This window comes from Salmo salar, chromosome 20 (genome assembly GCF_965601325.2).
Source record: "Salmo salar chromosome 20, fSalSal1, whole genome shotgun sequence".
Classification (NCBI taxonomy): domain Eukaryota; kingdom Metazoa; phylum Chordata; class Actinopteri; order Salmoniformes; family Salmonidae; genus Salmo; species Salmo salar.
The window spans coordinates 80260651-80281970 of record NC_138310.1 but is presented as its reverse complement, the minus strand read 5'-3'; the positions used below and the strand labels follow the sequence as shown (position 1 = coordinate 80281970).

At 59.5% G+C, this 21320-nt stretch overlaps 1 pseudogene; it reads left to right on the top strand.

The window, feature by feature from the left end:
- Positions 1-210: 210 nt before the first annotated feature.
- The window catches only part of LOC106593383 (cytoplasmic dynein 2 heavy chain 1-like), a 139090-nt pseudogene continuing 117980 nt past the window's right edge, over positions 211-21320 (top strand).

The following is a 21320-nucleotide window of genomic DNA, read 5'->3' as shown; positions in this document are numbered from 1 at the left end:
GAGGAGTACGGCCAGATGTGTTCTCTGTATGAGAACTGGCAGGAGGACTTCTTTGAGAAGGCCAAGGAGGACTAGATCATATTCAGGTTAGGAGTTTGACATCAGAGAGGTGTCAGGAAAGGTTTAGTGGTTGAATAAACAATGTGCATGTGTGTTTTCAGGAGTAAGACCTACGTGTTTGAGGAGTTCCTGTTCGCGTGACAGGAAAGAATGAGGAAGCTTGAGCAGCACACCAGCATGTCTGTCAAACTACAGAGAGAAGTTGACAAGGTGAGGGGTAGAAAGAGAGAGAGAAAGGTGGAGGATAACCTCCTCTGTCTGTTAACATGTATTCTGTCTATCTGTGTGTATATCAATCACTCAATCACATTTATGTATAACACCCTTTTTACATCAGGAGATGCCTAAAACCCCAAACAGCAAACAATGAAGATGTAGAAGCACGGTGGCTAGTAAAAACTCCCTAGAAAGAAAGGAACCTAGGAAGAAACCTAGAGAGGAACCAGGCTCTGAGGAGTAGCTGTTTTACCTAGTGTTACCGTGTGTGTGTCCAGGTGAGCCTGTGGGAGGTGCGTCTGTCTGATCTAGATGAGTACCTGGTCAGTCTGAATGCCATCCAGAGGCGCTGGGTCTACCTGGAGCCCTTCGTCGGACAGGGGGCTCTGCCCAGGGAACAAGCCCGTTTCAAATGAATCGACGAGGGCTTCAGGCACGCCTGTCCCTGTGTGTGGTTATATTTTTTCTGGTCCATGGTCCATGTTGCACTGTGTGTTTGTGTGTGTGTGTGTGTGTCAGTCATTCAGGTCCATTATGGCTGACATCCAGAGAGACAGCATGGTGACATCTCTGAGCTCTCGGGTCGGTGTCAGAAACTCCCCCATCACCATCTTAGACCAGCTCCAGCGCTGCCTGAAATCCCTCATCGAGTTTCTAGAAGTACCAAACAATCAACTACCAATCAGGAATCAGTAAATTAACACCAATAAATCTTTACCTAAATGGACAACTTTCACCTAGATTCAGCTGGTCAGTCTATGTAATGGAAAGAGCAGGTGTTCATAATGTTTTGTACACTCAGTGTAGAAGTGTATGTCTCTATCCCTTATAGGAGAAGCATTCTGTATTGCTGTGGTTTTACCTGCTGGAGATTCTGGGCCAGGCCACAAATGCCACTGTCATACAGTCACACCTCAAGAAGCTGTTCGTTGATACACACACACAAACACACACACTCTGTCACGATGGTCGTAAGAACTGGACCAAGGCACAGAGTACGTAGCGTTTCACATCTTTATTATAAAGTAAAACTTCAGCAAAATACAAAACAATAAACGAACAAACGAAACATGACGTTCTGGAGTGCTCACAGGCAACTACACGAAAACAAAACAAGATCCCACAAAAGTGTGGAAATGGCTGCCTAAATATGATCCCCAATCAGAGACAACAATAAACAGCTGCCTCTGATTGGGAACCATACCAGGCCAACATAGAAATAGAACAACCTAGATTACCCACCCTAGTCACACCCAGACCAAATCAACATAGAGAATAAAAGGCTCTCTATGGTCAGGGCGTGACACATACACACACAAACACACACACACACACACACACACACACACACACACACACACACACACACACACACACACACACACACACACACACACACACACACACACACACACACACACACACACACACACACACACACACACACACACACCCAAATCCCATTGTCATAGAGTAACAAATATAGAAGGTGTCCTCTGATGAAACTGATGTGTTTGTAATGACAGTGAATATACTGTAACTGTGTTCTCTGTAGGCACCAACATTGTGGACTTGCGTTCTCTAGAGGGAGAGGTGATCCCCCTCAGGAACCTCATTCACATCTCCAACAGCATAAAGGTAGGGGGGTGGAGGAGACACTGGGCAGGAGTAGAAGGTAGGGGGGTGGAGGGGTTAAGGGGCAGGAGTAGAAGGTAGGGGGGTGGAGGGGTCAAGGGGCAGGAGTACAAGGTAAGGGGTGGAGGGGTCAAGGGGCAGTAGTAGAAAGTATGTGGGTAGAGGGGTCAAGGGCCAGGAGTAGAAGGTATGGGGTGGAGGGGTCAAGGGGCAGTAGTAGAAAGTAGGGGGGTGGAGGGGTTAAGGGGCAGGAGTAGAAGGTAGGGGGGTGGAGGGGTTAAGGGGCAGGAGTAGAAGGTAGGGGGGTGGAGGGGTTAAGGCGCAGGAGTAAAAGGTATGGGGGTGGAGGGGTCAAGGGGCAGGAGTAGAAGGTAGGGGGGTGGAGGGGTCAAGGGGCAGGAGTAGAAGGTAGGGGGGTGGAGGGGTCAAGGGGCAGGAGTAGAAGGTAGGGGGGTGGAGGGGTTAAGTGGCAGGAGAAGAAGGTAGGGGGTGGAGGGGTTAAGGGGCAAGAGTAGAAGGTAGGGGGGTGGAGGGGTCAAGGTCCAGGAGTAGAAGGTAGGGGGGTGGAGGGGTCAAGGAGCAGGAGTAGAAGGTAGGGGGGTGGAGGGGTCAAGGGGCAGGAGTAGAAGGTAGGGGGGTGGAGGGGTTAAGTGGCAGGAGTAGAAGGTAGGGGGTGGAGGGGTTAAGGGGCAAGAGTAGAAGGTAGGGGGGTGGAGGGGTTAAGGCGCAGGAGTAAAAGGTATGGGGGTGGAGGGGTCAAGGGGCAGGAGTAGAAGGTAGGGGGGTGGAGGGGTCAAGGGGCAGGAGTAGAAGGTAGGGGGGTGGAGGGGTCAAGGGGCAGGAGTAGAAGGTAGGGGGGTGGAGGGGTTAAGTGGCAGGAGTAGAAGGTAGGGGGTGGAGGGGTTAAGGGGCAAGAGTAGAAGGTAGGGGGGTGGAGGGGTCAAGGTCCAGGAGTAGAAGGTAGGGGGGTGGAGGGGTCAAGGAGCAGGAGTAGAAGGTAGGGGGGTGGAGGGGTCAAGGGCCAGGAGTTTAAAGTAGGAGGTGGAATGGTCAAGGGCCAGGAGTAGAAAGTAGGGGGTGGAGGGGTTAAGGGGCAGGAGTAGAAGGTAGGGGGTGGAGGAGTCAAGGGGCAGGAGTAGAAGGTAGGGGGTGGAGGGGTTAAGGGGCAGGAGTATAAGGTAGGGGGTGGAGGGGTTAAGGGGCAGGAGTAGAAGGTAGGGGGGTGGAGGGGTCAAGGGGCAGGAGTAGAAGGTAGGGGTGGAGGGGTCAAGGGGCAAGAGTAGACGGTAGGGGGGTGGAGGGGTTAAGGGGCAGGAGTAGAAGGTAGGGGGGTGGAGGGGTTAAGGGGCAGGAGTAGAAGGAAGGGGGTGGAGGGGTCAAGGGCCAGGAGTAGAAGGTAGGGGGGTGGAGGGGTCAAGGGGCAGGAGTAGAAGGTAGGGTGGTGGAGGGGTTAAGGGGCAGGAGTAGAAGGTTGGGGGCTGGAGGGGTTAAGGGGCAGGAGTAGAAGGTAGGGGGTGGAGGGGTTAAGGGGCAGGAGTAGAAGGTAGGGGGGTGGAGGGGTCAAGGGGCAGGAGTAGAAGGTAGGGGGGTGGAGGGGTCAAGGGGCAGGAGTAAAAGGTAGGGGGGTGGAGGGGTCATCGGGCATGAGTAGAAGGTAGGGGGGTGGAGGGGTCAAGGGACAGGAGTAGAAGGTAGGGGGGTGGAGGGGTTAAGGGGCAGGAGTAGAAGGAAGGGGGGTGGAGGGGTCAAGGGTCAGGAGTAGAAGGTAGGGGGGTGAAGGGGTCAAGGGTCAGGAGTAGAAAGTAGGAGGTGGAAGGGTCAAAGTCCAGGAGTAGAAGGTATGGGGTGGAGGGGTTAAGGTGCAGGAGTAAAAGGTAGGGGGGTGGAGGGGTCAAGGGGCAGGAGTAGAAGGTAGGGAGGTGGAGGGGTCAAGGGGCAGGAGTAGAAGGTAGGGGGGTGGAGGGGTCAAGGGGCATGAGTAGAAGGTAGGGGGGTGGAGGGGTTAAGGGGCAGGAGTAGAAGGTAGGGGGGTGGAGGGGTTAAGGTGCAAGAGTAGAAGGTAGGGGGTGGAGGGGTCAAGGGCCAGGAGTAGAAGGTAGGGGGGTGGAGGGGTCAAGGGGCAGGAGTAGAAGGTAGGGGGATGGAGGGGTTAAGGGGCAGGAGTAGAAGGTAGGGGGGTGGAGGGGTTAAGGTGCAAGAGTAGAAGGCAGGGGGTGGAGGGGTCAAGGGCCACGAGTAGAAGGTAGGGGGGTGGAGGGGTCAAGGGGCAGGAGTAGAAGGTAGGGGGGTGGAGGGGTTAAGGGGCAGGAGTAGAAGGTAGGGGGGTGGAGGGGTTAAGGTGCAAGAGTAGAAGGTAGGGGGTGGAGGGGTCAAGGGCCAGGAGTAGAAGGAAGGGAGGTGGAGGGGTTAAGGAGCAGGAGTAGAAGGTAGGGGGGTGGAGGGGTCAAGGGGCAGGAGTAGAAGGTAGGGGGGTGGAGGGGTCAAGGGGCAGGAGTAGAAGGTAGGGGGGTGGAGGGGTCAAGGGCCAGGAGTAGAAGGTAGGGGGTTGGAGGGGTCAAGGGGCAGGAGTAGAAGGTAGGGGGGTGGAGGGGTTATGGGGCAGGAGTAGAAGGTAGGGGGGTGGAGGGGTTAAGGTGCAAGAGTAGAAAGTAAGGGGGTGGAGGGGTCAAGTGCCAGGAGTAGAAGGTAGGGGGGTGGAAGGGTCAAGTGCAAGGAGTAGAAAGTAATAGGTGGAGGGGTCAAGGGCCAGGAGTAGAAGGTAGGGGGGTGGAGGGGTCAAGGGGCAGGAGTAGAAGGTAGGGGGGTGGAGGGGTCAAGGGGCAGGAGTAGAAGGTAGGGGGATGGAGGGGTCAAGGGCCAGGAGTAGAAGGTAGGGGGTTGGAGGGGTCATGGGGCAGGAGTAGAAGGTAGGGGGGTGGAGGGGTTAAGGGGCAGGAGTAGAAGGAAGGGGGTGGAGGGGTCAAGGGCCAGGAGTAGAAGGTAGGGGGGTGGAGGGGTTAAGGGGCAGGAGTAGAAGGTAGGGGGGTGGAGGGGTTAAGGTGCAAGAGTAGAAAGTAGGGAAGTGGAGGGGTCAAGTGCCAGGAGTAGAAGGTAGGGGGGGTGGAAGGGTCAAGTGCAAGGAGTAGAAAGTAGGAGGTGGAGGGGTCAAGGGCCAGGAGTAGAAGGTAGGGGGGTGGAGGGGTCAAGGGGCAGGAGTAGAAGGTAGGGGAGTGGAGGGGTCAAGGGCCAGGAGTTTAAAGTAGGAGGTGGAAGGGTCAAGGGCCAGGAGTAGAAGGTAGGGGGGTGGAGGGGTTAAGGGGCAGGAGTAGAAGGTAGGGGTGGAGGGGTTAAGGGGCAGGAGTATAAGGTAGGGGGTGGAGGGGTTAAGGGGCAGGAGTAGAAGGTAGGGGGGTGGAAGGGTTAAGGGGCAAGAGTAGAAGGTAGGGGGGTGGAGGGGTCAAGGGCAGGAGTAGAAGGTAGGGGGGTGGAGGGGTCAAGGGCCCGAAGTTTAAAGTAGGAGGTGGAAGGGTCAAGGGCCAGGAGTAGAAGGTAGGGGGTGGAGGGGTTAAGGGTCAGGAGTAGAAGGAAGGGGGGTGGAAGTGTCAAGGGCCAGGAGTAGAAGGTAGGGGGGTGGAGGGGTTAAGGGGCAAGGAGTAGAAAGTAGGAGGTGGATGGGTCAAGGGCCAGGAGTAGAAGGTAGGGAGGTGGAAGGGTCAAGGGCCAGGAGTAGAAAGTAGGAGGTGGAAGGGTCAAAGTCCAGGAGTAGAAGGTATGGGGTGGAGGGGTTAAGGGGCAGGAGTAAAAGGTAGGGGGGTGGAGGGGTCAAGGGGCAGGCGTAGAAGGTAGGGAGGTGGAGGGGTTAAGGAGCAGGAGTAGAAGGTAGGGGGGTGGAGGTGTCAAGGGCCAGGAGTAGAAGGTAGGGGGGTGGAGGGGTTAAGGGGCAAGGAGTAGAAAGTAGGAAGTGGATGGGTCAAGGGCCAGGAGTAGAAGGTAGGGAGGTGGAAGGGTCAAGGGCCAGGAGTAGAAAGTAGGAGGTGGAAGGGTCAAAGTCCAGGAGTAGAAGGTATGGGGTGGAGGGGTTAAGGGGCAGGAGTAAAAGGTAGGGGGGTGGAGGGGTCAAGGGGCAGGCGTAGAAGGTAGGGAGGTGGAGGGGTCAAGGGCCAGGAGTAGAAGGTAGGGGGGTGGAGGGGTCAAGGGGCAGGAGTAGAAGGTAGGGGAGTGGAGGGGTCAAGGGCCAGGAGTTTAAAGTAGGAGGTGGAAGGGTCAAGGGCCAGGAGTAGAAGGTAGGGGGGTGGAGGGGTTAAGGGGCAGGAGTAGAAGGTAGGGGTGGAGGGGTTAAGGGGCAGGAGTATAAGGTAGGGGGTGGAGGGGTTAAGGGGCAGGAGTAGAAGGTAGGGGGGTGGAAGGGTTAAGGGGCAAGAGTAGAAGGTAGGGGGGTGGAGGGGTCAAGGGCAGGAGTAGAAGGTAGGGGGGTGGAGGGGTCAAGGGCCCGAAGTTTAAAGTAGGAGGTGGAAGGGTCAAGGGCCAGGAGTAGAAGGTAGGGGGTGGAGGGGTTAAGGGTCAGGAGTAGAAGGAAGGGGGGTGGAAGTGTCAAGGGCCAGGAGTAGAAGGTAGGGGGGTGGAGGGGTTAAGGGGCAAGGAGTAGAAAGTAGGAGGTGGATGGGTCAAGGGCCAGGAGTAGAAGGTAGGGAGGTGGAAGGGTCAAGGGCCAGGAGTAGAAAGTAGGAGGTGGAAGGGTCAAAGTCCAGGAGTAGAAGGTATGGGGTGGAGGGGTTAAGGGGCAGGAGTAAAAGGTAGGGGGGTGGAGGGGTCAAGGGGCAGGCGTAGAAGGTAGGGAGGTGGAGGGGTTAAGGAGCAGGAGTAGAAGGTAGGGGGGTGGAGGTGTCAAGGGCCAGGAGTAGAAGGTAGGGGGGTGGAGGGGTTAAGGGGCAAGGAGTAGAAAGTAGGAAGTGGATGGGTCAAGGGCCAGGAGTAGAAGGTAGGGAGGTGGAAGGGTCAAGGGCCAGGAGTAGAAAGTAGGAGGTGGAAGGGTCAAAGTCCAGGAGTAGAAGGTATGGGGTGGAGGGGTTAAGGGGCAGGAGTAAAAGGTAGGGGGGTGGAGGGGTCAAGGGGCAGGCGTAGAAGGTAGGGAGGTGGAGGGGTTAAGGAGCAGGAGTAGAAGGTAGGGGGGTGGAGGGGTCAAGGGGCAGGAGTAGAAGGTAGGGGGGTGGAGGGGTCAAGAGGCAGGAGTAGAAGGTAGGGGGGTGGAGGGGTCAAGGGCCAGGAGTAGAAGGTAGGGGGGTGGAGGGGTCAAGGGGCAGGAGTAGAAGGTAGGGGGGTGGAGGGGTTAAGGGGCAGGAGTAGAAGGTAGGGGGGTGGAAGGGTTAAGGGGCAAGAGTAGAAGGTAGGGGGGTGGAGGGGTCAAAGGCCAGGAGTAGAAGGTAGGGGGGTGGAGGGGTCAATGGGCAGGAGTAGAAGGTAGGGGGGTGGAGGGTTCAAGGGCCCGAAGTTTAAAGTAGGAGGTGGAAGGGTCAAGGGCCAGGAGTAGAAGGTAGGGGGTGGAGGGGTTAAGGGTCAGGAGTAGAAGGAAGGTGGGTGGAGGTGTCAAGGGCCAGGAGTAGAAGGTAGGGGGGTGGAGGGGTTAAGGGGCAGGAGTAGAAGGTAGGGGGGTGGAGGGGTTAAGGTGCAAGAGTAGAAGGAAGGGGGTGGAGGGGTCAAGGGCCACGAGTAGAAGGTAGGGGGGTGGAGGGGTCAAGGGGCAGGAGTAGAAGGTAGGGGGGTGGAGGGGTCAAGGGGCAGGAGTAAAAGGTAGAGGGGTGGAGGGGTCATCGGGCAGGAGTAGAAGGTAGGGGGGTGGAGGGGTCAAGGGACAGGAGTAGAAGGTAGGGGGGTGGAGGGGTTAAGGGGCAGGAGTAGAAGGAAGGGGGGTGGAGGGGTCAAGGGTCAGGAGTAGAAGGTAGGGGGGTGAAGGGGTCAAGGGTCAGGAGTAGAAAGTAGGAGGTGGAAGGGTCAAAGTCCAGGAGTAGAAGGTATGGGGTGGAGGGGTTAAGGGGCAGGAGTAAAAGGTACGGGGGTGGAGGGGTCAAGGGGCAGGAGTAGAAGGTAGGGAGGTGGAGGGGTTAAGGAGCAGGAGTAGAAGGTAGGGGGGTGGAGGGGTCAAGGGGCAGGAGTAGAAGGTAGGGGGGTGGAGGGGTCAAGAGGCAGGAGTAGAAGGTAGGGGGGTGGAGGGGTCAAGGGCCAGGAGTAGAAGGTAGGGGGCTGGAGGGGTCAAGGGGCAGGAGTAGAAGGTAGGGGGGTGGAGGGGTTAAAGGGCAGGAGTAGAAGGTAGGGGGGTGGAAGGGTTAAGGGGCAAGAGTAGAAGGTAGGGGTGTGGAGGGGTCAAGGGCCGGGAGTAGAAGGTAGGGGGGTGGAGGGGTCAATGGGCAGGAGTAGAAGGTAGGGGGGTGGAGGGGTCAAGGGCCCGAAGTTTAAAGTAGGAGGTGGAAGGGTCAAGGGCCAGGAGTAGAAGGTAAGGGGTGGAGGGGTTAAGGGTCAGGAGTAGAAGGAAGGGGGGTGGAGGTGTCAAGGGCCAGGAGTAGAAGGTAGGGGGGTGGAGGGGTTAAGGGGCAAGGAGTAGAAAGTAGGAGGTGGAGGGGTCAAGGGCCAGGAGTAGAAGGTAGGGAGGTGGAAGGGTCAAGGGCCAGGAGTAGAAGGTAGGGGGGTGGAGGGTTCAAGGGCCAGGAGTAGAAGTTAGGGGGGTGGAGGGGTCAAGGGGCAGGAGTAGAAGGTAGGGGGGTGGAGGGGTTAAGGGGCAGGAGTAGAAGGTAGGGGGGTGGAGGGGTTAAGGTGCAAGAGTAGAAGGAAGGGGGTGGAGGGGTCAAGGGCCACGAGTAGAAGGTAGGGGGGTGGAGGGGTCAAGGGGCAGGAGTAGAAGGTAGGGGGGTGGAGGGGTCAAGAGGCAGGAGTAAAAGGTAGAGGGGTGGAGGGGTTATCGGGCAGGAGTAGAAGGTAGGGGGGTGGAGGGGTCAAGGGACAGGAGTAGAAGGTAGGGGGGTGGAGGGGTTAAGGGGCAGGAGTATAAGGTAGGGGGGTGGAGGGGTCAAGGGGCAGGAGTAGAAGGTAGGGGTGGAGGGGTCAAGGGGCAAGAGTAGACGGTAGTGGGGTGGAGGGGTTAAGGGGCAGGAGTAGAAGGTAGGGGGGTGGAGGGGTTAAGGGGCAGGAGTAGAAGGTTGGGGGCTGGAGGGGTTAAGGGGCAGGAGTAGAAGGTAGCGGGTGGAGGGGTTAAGGGGCAGGAGTAGAAGGTAGGGGGGTGGAGGTGTCAAGGGGCAGGAGTAGAAGGTAGGGGGGTGGAGGGGTCAAGGGGCAGGAGTAAAAGGTAGGGGGGTGGAGGGGTCATCGGGCAGGAGTAGAAGGTAGGGGGGTGGAGGGGTCAAGGGACAGGAGTAGAAGGTAGGGGGGTGGAGGGGTTAAGGGGCAGGAGTAGAAGGAAGGGGGGTGGAGGGGTCAAGGGTCAGGAGTAGAAGGTAGGGGGGTGAAGGGGTCAAGGGTCAGGAGTAGAAAGTAGGAGGTGGAAGGGTCAAAGTCCAGGAGTAGAAGGTATGGGGTGGAGGGGTTAAGGGGCAGGAGTAAAAGGTACGGGGGTGGAGGGGTCAAGGGGCAGGAGTAGAAGGTAGGGAGGTGGAGGGGTTAAGGAGCAGGAGTAGAAGGTAGGGGGGTGGAGGGGTCAAGGGGCAGGAGTAGAAGGTAGGGGGGTGGAGGGGTCAAGAGGCAGGAGTAGAAGGTAGGGGGGTGGAGGGGTCAAGGGCCAGGAGTAGAAGGTAGGGGGCTGGAGGGGTCAAGGGGCAGGAGTAGAAGGTAGGGGGGTGGAGGGGTTAAGGGGCAGGAGTAGAAGGTAGGGGGGTGGAAGGGTTAAGGGGCAAGAGTAGAAGGTAGGGGTGTGGAGGGGTCAAGGGCCGGGAGTAGAAGGTAGGGGGGTGGAGGGGTCAATGGGCAGGAGTAGAAGGTAGGGGGGTGGAGGGGTCAAGGGCCCGAAGTTTAAAGTAGGAGGTGGAAGGGTCAAGGGCCAGGAGTAGAAGGTAGGGGGTGGAGGGGTTAAGGGTCAGGAGTAGAAGGAAGGGGGGTGGAGGTGTCAAGGGCCAGGAGTAGAAGGTAGGGGGGTGGAGGGGTTAAGGGGCAAGGAGTAGAAAGTAGGAGGTGGAGGGGTCAAGGGCCAGGAGTAGAAGGTAGGGAGGTGGAAGGGTCAAGGGCCAGGAGTAGAAGGTAGGGGGGTGGAGGGGTCAAGGGCCAGGAGTAGAAGTTAGGGGGGTGGAGGGGTCAAGGGGCAGGAGTAGAAGGTAGGGGGGTGGAGGGGTTAAGGGGCAGGAGTAGAAGGTAGGGGGGTGGAGGGGTTAAGGTGCAAGAGTAGAAGGAAGGGGGTGGAGGGGTCAAGGGCCACGAGTAGAAGGTAGGGGGGTGGAGGGGTCAAGGGGCAGGAGTAGAAGGTAGGGGGGTGGAGGGGTCAAGAGGCAGGAGTAAAAGGTAGAGGGGTGGAGGGGTTATCGGGCAGGAGTAGAAGGTAGGGGGGTGGAGGGGTCAAGGGACAGGAGTAGAAGGTAGGGGGGTGGAGGGGTTAAGGGGCAGGAGTATAAGGTAGGGGGGTGGAGGGGTCAAGGGGCAGGAGTAGAAGGTAGGGGTGGAGGGGTCAAGGGGCAAGAGTAGACGGTAGTGGGGTGGAGGGGTTAAGGGGCAGGAGTAGAAGGTAGGGGGGTGGAGGGGTTAAGGGGCAGGAGTAGAAGGTTGGGGGCTGGAGGGGTTAAGGGGCAGGAGTAGAAGGTAGCGGGTGGAGGGGTTAAGGGGCAGGAGTAGAAGGTAGGGGGGTGGAGGTGTCAAGGGGCAGGAGTAGAAGGTAGGGGGGTGGAGGGGTCAAGGGGCAGGAGTAAAAGGTAGGGGGGTGGAGGGGTCATCGGGCAGGAGTAGAAGGTAGGGGGGTGGAGGGGTCAAGGGACAGGAGTAGAAGGTAGGGGGGTGGAGGGGTTAAGGGGCAGGAGTAGAAGGAAGGGGGGTGGAGGGGTCAAGGGTCAGGAGTAGAAGGTAGGGGGGTGAAGGGGTCAAGGGTCAGGAGTAGAAAGTAGGAGGTGGAAGGGTCAAAGTCCAGGAGTAGAAGGTATGGGGTGGAGGGGTTAAGGGGCAGTAGTAAAAGGTAGGGGGGTGGAGGGGTCAAGGGGCAGGAGTAGAAGGTAGGGAGGTGGAGGGGTTAAGGAGCAGGAGTAGAAGGTAGGGGGGTGGAGGGGTCAAGGGGCAGGAGTAGAAGGTAGGGGGGTGGAGGGGTCAAGAGGCAGGAGTAGAAGGTAGGGGGGTGGAGGGGTCAAGGGCCAGGAGTAGAAGGTAGGGGGGTGGAGGGGTCAAGGGGCAGGAGTAGAAGGTAGGGGGGTGGAGGGGTTAAGGGGAAGGAGTAGAAGGTAGGGGGGTGGAGGGGTTAAGGTGCAAGAGTAGAAGGTAGGGGGTGGAGGGGTCAAGGGCCAGGAGTAGAAGGTAGGGGGGTGGAGGTGTCAAGGGGCAGGAGTAGAAGGTAGGGGGGTGGAGGGGTTAAGGGGCAGGAGTAGAAGGTAGGGGGGTGGAGGGGTTAAGGTGCAAGAGTAGAAGGAAGGGGGTGGAGGGGTCAAGGGCCACGAGTAGAAGGTAGGGGGGTGGAGGGGTCAAGGGGCAGGAGTAGAAGATAGGGGGGTGGAGGGGTTAAGGTGCAGGAGTAGAAGGTAGGGGGGTGGAGGGGTTAAGGTGCAAGAGTAGAAGGTAGGGGGTGGAGGGGTCAAGGGCCAGGAGTAGAAGGAAGGGAGGTGGAGGGGTTAAGGAGCAGGAGTAGAAGGTAGGGGGGTGGAGGGGTCAAGGGGCAGGAGTAGAAGGTAGGGGGGTGGAGGGGTCAAGGGGCAGGAGTAGAAGGTAGGGGGATGGAGGGGTCAAGGGCCAGGAGTAGAAGGTAGGGGGTTGAAGGGGTCATGGGGCAGGAGTAGAAGGTAGGGGGGTGGAGGGGTTAAGGGGCAGGAGTAGAAGGAAGGGGGTGGAGGGGTCAAGGGCCAGGAGTAGAAGGTAGGGGGGTGGAGGGGTTAAGGGGCAGGAGTAGAAGGTAGGGGGGTGGAGGGGTTAAGGTGCAAGAGTAGAAAGTAGGGGGGGTGGAGGGGTCAAGTGCCAGGAGTAGAAGGTAGGGGGGGTGGAAGGGTCAAGTGCAAGGAGTAGAAAGTAGGAGGTGGAGGGGTCAAGGGCCAGGAGTAGAAGGTAGGGGGGTGGAGGGGTCAAGGGGCAGGAGTAGAAGGTAGGGGAGTGGAGGGGTCAAGGGCCAGGAGTTTAAAGTAGGAGGTGGAAGGGTCAAGGGCCAGGAGTAGAAGGTAGGGGGGTGGAGGGGTTAAGGGGCAGGAGTAGAAGGTAGGGGTGGAGGGGTTAAGGGGCAGGAGTATAAGGTAGGGGGGTGGAGGGGTCAAGGGGCAGGAGTAGAAGGTAGGGGTGGAGGGGTCAAGGGGCAAGAGTAGACGGTAGTGGGGTGGAGGGGTTAAGGGGCAGGAGTAGAAGGTAGGGGGGTGGAGGGGTTAAGGGGCAGGAGTAGAAGGTTGGGGGCTGGAGGGGTTAAGGGGCAGGAGTAGAAGGTAGCGGGTGGAGGGGTTAAGGGGCAGGAGTAGAAGGTAGGGGGGTGGAGGGGTCAAGGGGCAGGAGTAGAAGGTAGGGGGGTGGAGGGGTCAAGGGGCAGGAGTAAAAGGTAGGGGGGTGGAGGGGTCAACGGGCAGGAGTAGAAGGTAGGGGGGTGGAGGGGTCAAGGGACAGGAGTAGAAGGTAGGGGGGTGGAGGGGTTAAGGGGCAGGAGTAGAAGGAAGGGGGGTGGAGGGGTCAAGGGTCAGGAGTAGAAGGTAGGGGGGTGAAGGGGTCAAGGGTCAGGAGTAGAAAGTAGGAGGTGGAAGGGTCAAAGTCCAGGAGTAGAAGGTATGGGGTGGAGGGGTTAAGGGGCAGGAGTAAAAGGTAGGGGGGTGGAGGGGTCAAGGGGCAGGAGTAGAAGGTAGGGAGGTGGAGGGGTTAAGGAGCAGGAGTAGAAGGTAGGGGGGTGGAGGGGTCAAGGGGCAGGAGTAGAAGGTAGGGGGGTGGAGGGGTCAAGAGGCAGGAGTAGAAGGTAGGGGGGTGGAGGGGTCAAGGGCCAGGAGTAGAAGGTAGGGGGGTGGAGGGGTCAAGGGGCAGGAGTAGAAGGTAGGGGGGTGGAGGGGTTAAGGGGAAGGAGTAGAAGGTAGGGGGGTGGAGGGGTTAAGGTGCAAGAGTAGAAGGTAGGGGGTGGAGGGGTCAAGGGCCAGGAGTAGAAGGTAGGGGGGTGGAGGTGTCAAGGGGCAGGAGTAGAAGGTAGGGGGGTGGAGGGGTTAAGGGGCAGGAGTAGAAGGTAGGGGGGTGGAGGGGTTAAGGTGCAAGAGTAGAAGGAAGGGGGTGGAGGGGTCAAGGGCCACGAGTAGAAGGTAGGGGGGTGGAGGGGTCAAGGGGCAGGAGTAGAAGATAGGGGGGTGGAGGGGTTAAGGTGCAGGAGTAGAAGGTAGGGGGGTGGAGGGGTTAAGGTGCAAGAGTAGAAGGTAGGGGGTGGAGGGGTCAAGGGCCAGGAGTAGAAGGAAGGGAGGTGGAGGGGTTAAGGAGCAGGAGTAGAAGGTAGGGGGGTGGAGGGGTCAAGGGGCAGGAGTAGAAGGTAGGGGGGTGGAGGGGTCAAGGGGCAGGAGTAGAAGGTAGGGGGATGGAGGGGTCAAGGGCCAGGAGTAGAAGGTAGGGGGTTGAAGGGGTCATGGGGCAGGAGTAGAAGGTAGGGGGGTGGAGGGGTTAAGGGGCAGGAGTAGAAGGAAGGGGGTGGAGGGGTCAAGGGCCAGGAGTAGAAGGTAGGGGGGTGGAGGGGTTAAGGGGCAGGAGTAGAAGGTAGGGGGGTGGAGGGGTTAAGGTGCAATAGTAGAAAGTAGGGGGGTGGAGGGGTCAAGTGCCAGGAGTAGAAGGTAGGGGGGGTGGAAGGGTCAAGTGCAAGGAGTAGAAAGTAGGAGGTGGAGGGGTCAAGGGCCAGGAGTAGAAGGTAGGGGGGTGGAGGGGTCAAGGGGCAGGAGTAGAAGGTAGGGGAGTGGAGGGGTCAAGGGCCAGGAGTTTAAAGTAGGAGGTGGAAGGGTCAAGGGCCAGGAGTAGAAGGTAGGGGGGTGGAGGGGTTAAGGGGCAGGAGTAGAAGGTAGGGGTGGAGGGGTTAAGGGGCAGGAGTATAAGGTAGGGGGGTGGAGGGGTCAAGGGGCAGGAGTAGAAGGTAGGGGTGGAGGGGTCAAGGGGCAAGAGTAGACGGTAGTGGGGTGGAGGGGTTAAGGGGCAGGAGTAGAAGGTAGGGGGGTGGAGGGGTTAAGGGGCAGGAGTAGAAGGTTGGGGGCTGGAGGGGTTAAGGGGCAGGAGTAGAAGGTAGCGGGTGGAGGGGTTAAGGGGCAGGAGTAGAAGGTAGGGGGGTGGAGGGGTCAAGGGGCAGGAGTAGAAGGTAGGGGGGTGGAGGGGTCAAGGGGCAGGAGTAAAAGGTAGGGGGGTGGAGGGGTCAACGGGCAGGAGTAGAAGGTAGGGGGGTGGAGGGGTCAAGGGACAGGAGTAGAAGGTAGGGGGGTGGAGGGGTTAAGGGGCAGGAGTAGAAGGAAGGGGGGTGGAGGGGTCAAGGGTCAGGAGTAGAAGGTAGGGGGGTGAAGGGGTCAAGGGTCAGGAGTAGAAAGTAGGAGGTGGAAGGGTCAAAGTCCAGGAGTAGAAGGTATGGGGTGGAGGGGTTAAGGGGCAGGAGTAAAAGGTAGGGGGGTGGAGGGGTCAAGGGGCAGGAGTAGAAGGTAGGGAGGTGGAGGGGTTAAGGAGCAGGAGTAGAAGGTAGGGGGGTGGAGGGGTCAAGGGGCAGGAGTAGAAGGTAGGGGGGTGGAGGGGTCAAGAGGCAGGAGTAGAAGGTAGGGGGGTGGAGGGGTCAAGGGCCAGGAGTAGAAGGTAGGGGGGTGGAGGGGTCAAGGGGCAGGAGTAGAAGGTAGGGGGGTGGAGGGGTTAAGGGGAAGGAGTAGAAGGTAGGGGGGTGGAGGGGTTAAGGTGCAAGAGTAGAAGGTAGGGGGTGGAGGGGTCAAGGGCCAGGAGTAGAAGGTAGGGGGGTGGAGGTGTCAAGGGGCAGGAGTAGAAGGTAGGGGGGTGGAGGGGTTAAAGGGCAGGAGTAGAAGGTAGGGGGGTGGAGGGGTTAAGGTGCAAGAGTAGAAGGAAGGGGGTGGAGGGGTCAAGGGCCACGAGTAGAAGGTAGGGGGGTGGAGGGGTCAAGGGGCAGGAGTAGAAGATAGGGGGGTGGAGGGGTTAAGGTGCAGGAGTAGAAGGTAGGGGGGTGGAGGGGTTAAGGTGCAAGAGTAGAAGGTAGGGGGTGGAGGGGTCAAGGGCCAGGAGTAGAAGGAAGGGAGGTGGAGGGGTTAAGGAGCAGGAGTAGAAGGTAGGGTGGTGGAGGGGTCAAGGGGCAGGAGTAGAAGGTAGGGGGGTGGAGGGGTCAAGGGGCAGGAGTAGAAGGTAGGGGGATGGAGGGGTCAAGGGCCAGGAGTAGAAGGTAGGGGGTTGGAGGGGTCATGGGGCAGGAGTAGAAGGTATGGGGGTGGAGGGGTTAAGGTGCAAGAGTAGAAAGTAGGGGGGTGGAGGGGTCAAGTGCCAGGAGTAGAAGGAAGGGAGGTGGAGGGGTTAAGGAGCAGGAGTAGAAGGTAGGGGGGTGGAGGGGTCAAGGGGCAGGAGTAGAAGGTAGGGGGGTGGAGGGGTCAAGGGGCAGGAGTAGAAGGTAGGGGGATGGAGGGGTCAAGGGCCAGGAGTAGAAGGTAGGGGGGTGGAGGGGTTAAGGGGCAGGAGTAGAAGGTAGGGGGGTGGAGGGGTTAAGGTGCAAGAGTAGAAAGTAGGGGGGTGGAGGGGTCAAGTGCCAGGAGTAGAAGGTAGGGGGGGTGGAAGGGTCAAGTGCAAGGAGTAGAAAGTAGGAGGTGGAGGGGTCAAGGGCCAGGAGTAGAAGGTAGGGGGGTGGAGGGGTCAAGGGGCAGGAGTAGAAGGTAGGGGAGTGGAGGGGTCAAGGGCCAGGAGTTTAAAGTAGGAGGTGGAAGGGTCAAGGGCCAGGAGTAGAAGGTAGGGGGGTGGAGGGGTTAAGGGGCAGGAGTAGAAGGTAGGGGTGGAGGGGTTAAGGGGCAGGAGTATAAGGTAGGGGGTGGAGGGGTTAAGGGGCAGGAGTAGAAGGTAGGGGGGTGGAGGGGTCAAGGGGCAGGAATAGAAGGTAGGGAGTTGGAGGGGTTAAGGAGCAGGGGTAGAAGGTAGGGGGGGGAGTGGTCAAGGGGCAGGAGTAGAAGGTAAGGGGGGGAAGGGGTCGAAGGGCAGGAGTAGAAGGTAGGGGGGTGGAGGGGTCAAGGGGCAGGAGTGGAAGGTAGGGGGGTGGAGGGGTCAAGGGACAGGAGTAGAAGGTAGGGGGGTGGAGGGGTCAAGGGGCAGGGGTAGAAGGTAGGAGGGTGGAGGGGTTAAGGGGCAGGAGTAGAAGGTAGGGGGTGGAGGGGTTAAGGGTCAGGAGTAGAAGGAAGGGGGGTGGAGGTGTCAAGGGCCAGGAGTAGAAGGTAGGGGGTGGAGGGGTCAAGGGGCAGGGGTAGAAGGTAGGAGGGTGGAGGGGTTAAGGGGCAGGAGTAGAAGGTAGGGGGGTGGAAGGGTTAAGGGGCAAGAGTAGAAGGTAGGGGGGTGGAGGGGTCAAGGGCAGGAGTAGAAGGTAGGGGGGTGGAGGGGTCAAGGGCCCGAAGTTTAAAGTAGGAGGTGGAAGGGTCAAGGGCCAGGAGTAGAAGGTAGGGGGTGGAGGGGTTAAGGGTCAGGAGTAGAAGGAAGGGGGGTGGAGGTGTCAAGGGCCAGGAGTAGAAGGTAGGGGGGTGGAGGGGTTAAGGGGCAAGGAGTAGAAAGTAGGAGGTGGATGGGTCAAGGGCCAGGAGTAGAAGGTAGGGAGGTGGAAGGGTCAAGGGCCAGGAGTAGAAGGTAGGGGGGTGGAGGGGTCAAGGGCCAGGAGTAGAAGGTTGGGGGGTGGAGGGGTCAAGGGGCAGGAGTAGAAGGTAGGGGGGTGGAGGGGTTAAGGGGCAGGAGTAGAAGGTAGGGAGGTGGAGGGGTTAAGGTGCAAGAGTAGAAGGAAGGGGGTGGAGGGGTCAAGGGCCACGAGTAGAAGGTAGGGGGGTGGAGGGGTCAAGGGGCAGGAGTAGAAGGTAGGGGGGTGGAGGGGTTAAGGGGCAGGAGTAGAAGGTAGGGGGGTGGAGGGGTCATCGGGCAGGAGTAGAAGGTAGGGGGGTGGAGGGGTCAAGAGGCAGGAGTAGAAGGTAGGGGGGTGGAGGGGTCAAGGGCCAGGAGTAGAAGGTAGGGGGGTGGAGGGGTCAAGGGGCAGGAGTAGAAGGTAGGGGGGTGGAGGGGTTAAGGGGCAGGAGTAGAAGGTAGGGGGGTGGAAGGGTTAAGGGGCAAGAGTAGAAGGTAGGGGGGTGGAGGGGTCAAGGGCCAGGAGTAGAAGGTAGGGGGGTGGAGGGGTCAATGGGCAGGAGTAGAAGGTAGTGGGGTGGAGGGGTCAAGGGCCCGAAGTTTAAAGTAGGAGGTGGAAGGGTCAAGGGCCAGGAGTAGAAGGTAGGGGGTGGAGGGGTTAAGGGTCAGGAGCAGAAGGAAGGGGGGTGGAGGTGTCAAGGGCCAGGAGTAGAAGGTAGGGGGGTGGAGGGGTTAAGGGGCAAGGAGTAGAAAGTAGGAGGTGGAGGGGTCAAGGGCCAGGAGTAGAAGGTAGGGGGGTGGAGGGGTCAATGGGCAGGAGTAGAAGGTAGGGGGGTGGAGGGGTCAAGGGCCCGAAGTTTAAAGTAGGAGGTGGAAGGGTCAAGGGCCAGGAGTAGAAGGTAGGGGGTGGAGGGGTTAAGGGTCAGGAGTAGAAGGAAGGGGGGTGGAGGTGTCAAGGGCCAGGAGTAGAAGGTAGGGGGGTGGAGGGGTTAAGGGCCAAGGAGTAGAAAGTAGGGGGGTGGAGGGGTCAAGGGCCAGGAGTAGAAGTTAGGGGGGCGGAGGGGTCAAGGGGCAGGAGTAGAAGGTAGGGGGGTGGAGGGGTTAAGGTGCAAGAGTAGAAGGAAGGGGGTGGAGGGGTCAAGGGTCAGGAGTAGAAGGTAGGGGGGTGAAGGGGTCAAGGGTCAGGAGTAGAAAGTAGGAGGTGGAAGGGTCAAAGTCCAGGAGTAGAAGGTATGGGGTGGAGGGGTTAAGGGGCAGGAGTAAAAGGTAGGGGGTGGAGGGGTCAAGGGGCAGGAGTAGAAGGTAGGGAGGTGGAGGGGTTAAGGAGCAGGAGTAGAAGGTAGGGGGGTGGAGGGGTCAAGGGGCAGGAGTAGAACGTAGGGGGGTGGAGGGGTCAAGAGGCAGGAGTAGAAGGTAGGGGGGTGGAGGGGTCAAGGGCCAGGAGTAGAAGGTAGGGGGGTGGAGGGGTCAAGGGGCAGGAGTAGAAGGTAGGGGGGTGGAGGGGTTAAGGGGCAGGAGTAGAATGTAGGGGGGTGGAGGGGTTAAGGTGCAAGAGTAGAAGGTAGGGGGTGGAGGGGTCAAGGGCCAGGAGTAGAAGGTAGGGGGGTGGAGGGGTCAAGGGGCAGGAGTAGAAGGTAGGGGGGTGGAGGGGTCAAGGGCCCGAAGTTTAAAGTAGGAGGTGGAAGGGTCAAGGGCCAGGAGTAGAAGGTAGGGGGTGGAGGGGTTAAGGGTCAGGAGTAGAAGGAAGGGGGGTGGAGGTGTCAAGGGCCAGGAGTAGAAGGTAGGGGGGTGGAGGGGTCAAGGGGCAAGGAGTAGAAGGTAGGGGGCTGGAGGGGTCAAGGGCCAGGAGTAGAAGGTAGGGGGGCGGAGGGGTCAAGGGGCAGGAGTAGAAGGTAGGGGGGTGGAGGGGTTAAGGGGCAGGAGTAGAAGGAAGGGGGTGGAGGGGTCAAGGGCCAGGAGTAGAAGGTAGGGGGGGTGGAGGGGTCAAGGGGCAGGAGTAGAAGGTAGGGGGGTGGAGGGGTCAAGGGGCACGAGTAAAATGTAGAGGGGTGGAGGGGTTATCGGGCAGGAGTAGAAGGTAGGGGGGTGGAGGGGTCAAGGGACAGGAGTAGAAGGTAGAGGGGTGGAGGGGTTAAGGGGCAGGAGTAGAAGGAAGGGGGGTGGAGGGGTCAAGGGTCAGGAGTAGAAGGTAGGGGGGTGAAGGGGTCAAGGGTCAGGAGTAGAAAGTAGGAGGTGGAAGGGTCAAAGTCCAGGAGTAGAAGGTATGGGGTGGAGGGGTTAAGGGGCAGGAGTAAAAGGTAGGGGGGTGGAGGGGTCAAGGGGCAGGAGTAGAAGGTAGGGAGGTGGAGGGGTTAAGGAGCAGGAGTAGAAGGTAGGGGGGTGGAGGGGTCAAGGGGCAGGAGTAGAACGTAGGGGGGTGGAGGGGTCAAGAGGCAGGAGTAGAAGGTAGGGGGGTGGAGGGGTCAAGGGCCAGGAGTAGAAGGTAGGGGGGTGGAGGGGTCAAGGGGCAGGAGTAGAAGGTAGGGGGGTGGAGGGGTTAAGGGGCAGGAGTAGAAGGTAGGGGGGTGGAGGGGTTAAGGGGCAAGAGTAGAAGGTAGGGGGTGGAGGGGTCAAGGGCCAGGAGTAGAAGGTAGGGGGGTGGAGGGGTCAAGGGGCAGGAGTAGAAGGTAGGGGGGTGGAGGGGTTAAGGGGCAGGAGTAGAAGGTAGGGGGGTGGAGGGGTTAAGGTGCAAGAGTAGAAGGAAGGGGGTGGAGGGGTCAAGGGCCACGAGTAGAAGGTAGGGGGGTGAGAGGGGTCAAGGGGCAGGAGTAGAAGGTAGGGAGGTGGAGGGGTTAAGGAGCAGGGGTAGAAGGTAGGGGGGTGGAGGGGTCAAGGGGCAGGAGTGGAAGGTAGGGGGGTGGAGGGGTCAAGAGGCAGGAGTAGAAGGTAGGGGGGTGGAGGGGTCAAGGGCCAGGAGTAGAAGGTAGGGGGGTGGAAGGGTTTAAGGGGCAGGAGTAGAAGGTAGGGGGGTGGAGGGGTCAAGGGCCAGGAGTAGAAGGTAGGGGGGTGGAGGGGTCAAGGGCCCGAAGTTTAAAGTAGGAGGTGGAAGGGTCAAGGGGTGCCAGGAGTAGAAGGTAGGGGGTGGAGGGGTTAAGGGTCAGGAGTAGAAGGAAGGGGGGTGGAGGTGTCAAGGGCCAGGAGTAGAAGGTAGGGGGGTGGAGGGGTTAAGGGGCAAGGAGTAGAAAGTAGGATGTGGATGGGTCAAGGGCCAGGAGTAGAAGGTAGGGAGGTGGAAGAGTCAAGGGCCAGGAGTAGAAGGTAGGGGGGTGGAGGGGTCAAGGGCCAGGAGTAGAAGGTTGGGGGGTGGAGGGGTCAAGGGGCAGGAGTAGAAGGTAGGGGGGTGGAGGGGTCAAGGTGCAAGGAGTAGAAGGTAGGGGGTGGAGGGGTCAAGGGCCAGGAGTAGAAGGTAGGGGGGTGGAGGGGTCAAGGGGCAGGAGTAGAAGGTAGGGGGGTGGAGGGGTTAAGGGGCAGGAGTAGAAGGTAGGGGGGTGGAGGGGTCATCGGGCAGGAGTAGAAGGTAGGGGGGTGGAGGGGTCAAGGGGCAGGAGTAGAAGGTAGGGGGGTGGAGGGGTTAAGGGGCAGGAGTAGAAGGTAGGGGGGTGGAGGGGTCAAGGGGCAGGAGTAGAAGGTAGGGGGGTGAAGGGGTCAAGGGTCAGGAGTAGAAAGTAGGAGGTGGAAGGGTCAAAGTCCAGGAGTAGAAGGTATGGGGTGGAGGGGTTAAGGGGCAGGAGTAAAAGGTAGGGGGGTGGAGGGGTCAAGGGGCAGGAATTAGAAGGTAGGGAGGTGGAGGGGTTAAGGAGCAGGAGTAGAAGGTAGGGGGGTGGAGGGGTCAAGGGGCAGGAGTAGAAGGTAGGGGGGTGGAGGGGTCAAGAGGCAGGAGTAGAAGGTAGGGGGGTGGAGGGGTCAAGGGCCAGGAGTAGAAGGTAGGGGGGTGGAGGGGTCAAGGGGCAGGAGTAGAAGGTAGGGGGGTGGAGGGGTTAAGGGGCAGGAGTAGAAGGTAGGGGGGTGGAAGGGTTAAGGGGCAAGAGTAGAAGGTAGGGGGGTGGAGGGGTCAAGGGCCAGGAGTAGAAGGTAGGGGGGTGGAGGGGTCAATGGGCAGGAGTAGAAGGTAGGGGGGTGGAGGGGTCAAGGGCCCCGAAGTTTAAAGTAGGAGGTGGAAGGGTCAAGGGCCAGGAGTAGAAGGTAGGGGGTGGAGGGGTTAAGGGTCAGGAGTAGAAGGAAGGGGGGTGGAGGTGTCAAGGGCCAGGAGTAGAAGGTAGGGGGGTGGAGGGGTTAAGGGGCAAGGAGTAGAAAGTAGGAGGTGGAGGGGTCAAGGGCCAGGAGTAGAAGGTAGGGAGGTGGAAGGGTCAAGGGCCAGGAGTAGAAGGTAGGGGGGTGGAGGGGTCAAGGGCCAGGAGTAGAAGGTAGGGGGGTGGAGGGGTCAAGGGGCAGGAGTAGAAGGTAGGGGGGTGGAGGGGTTA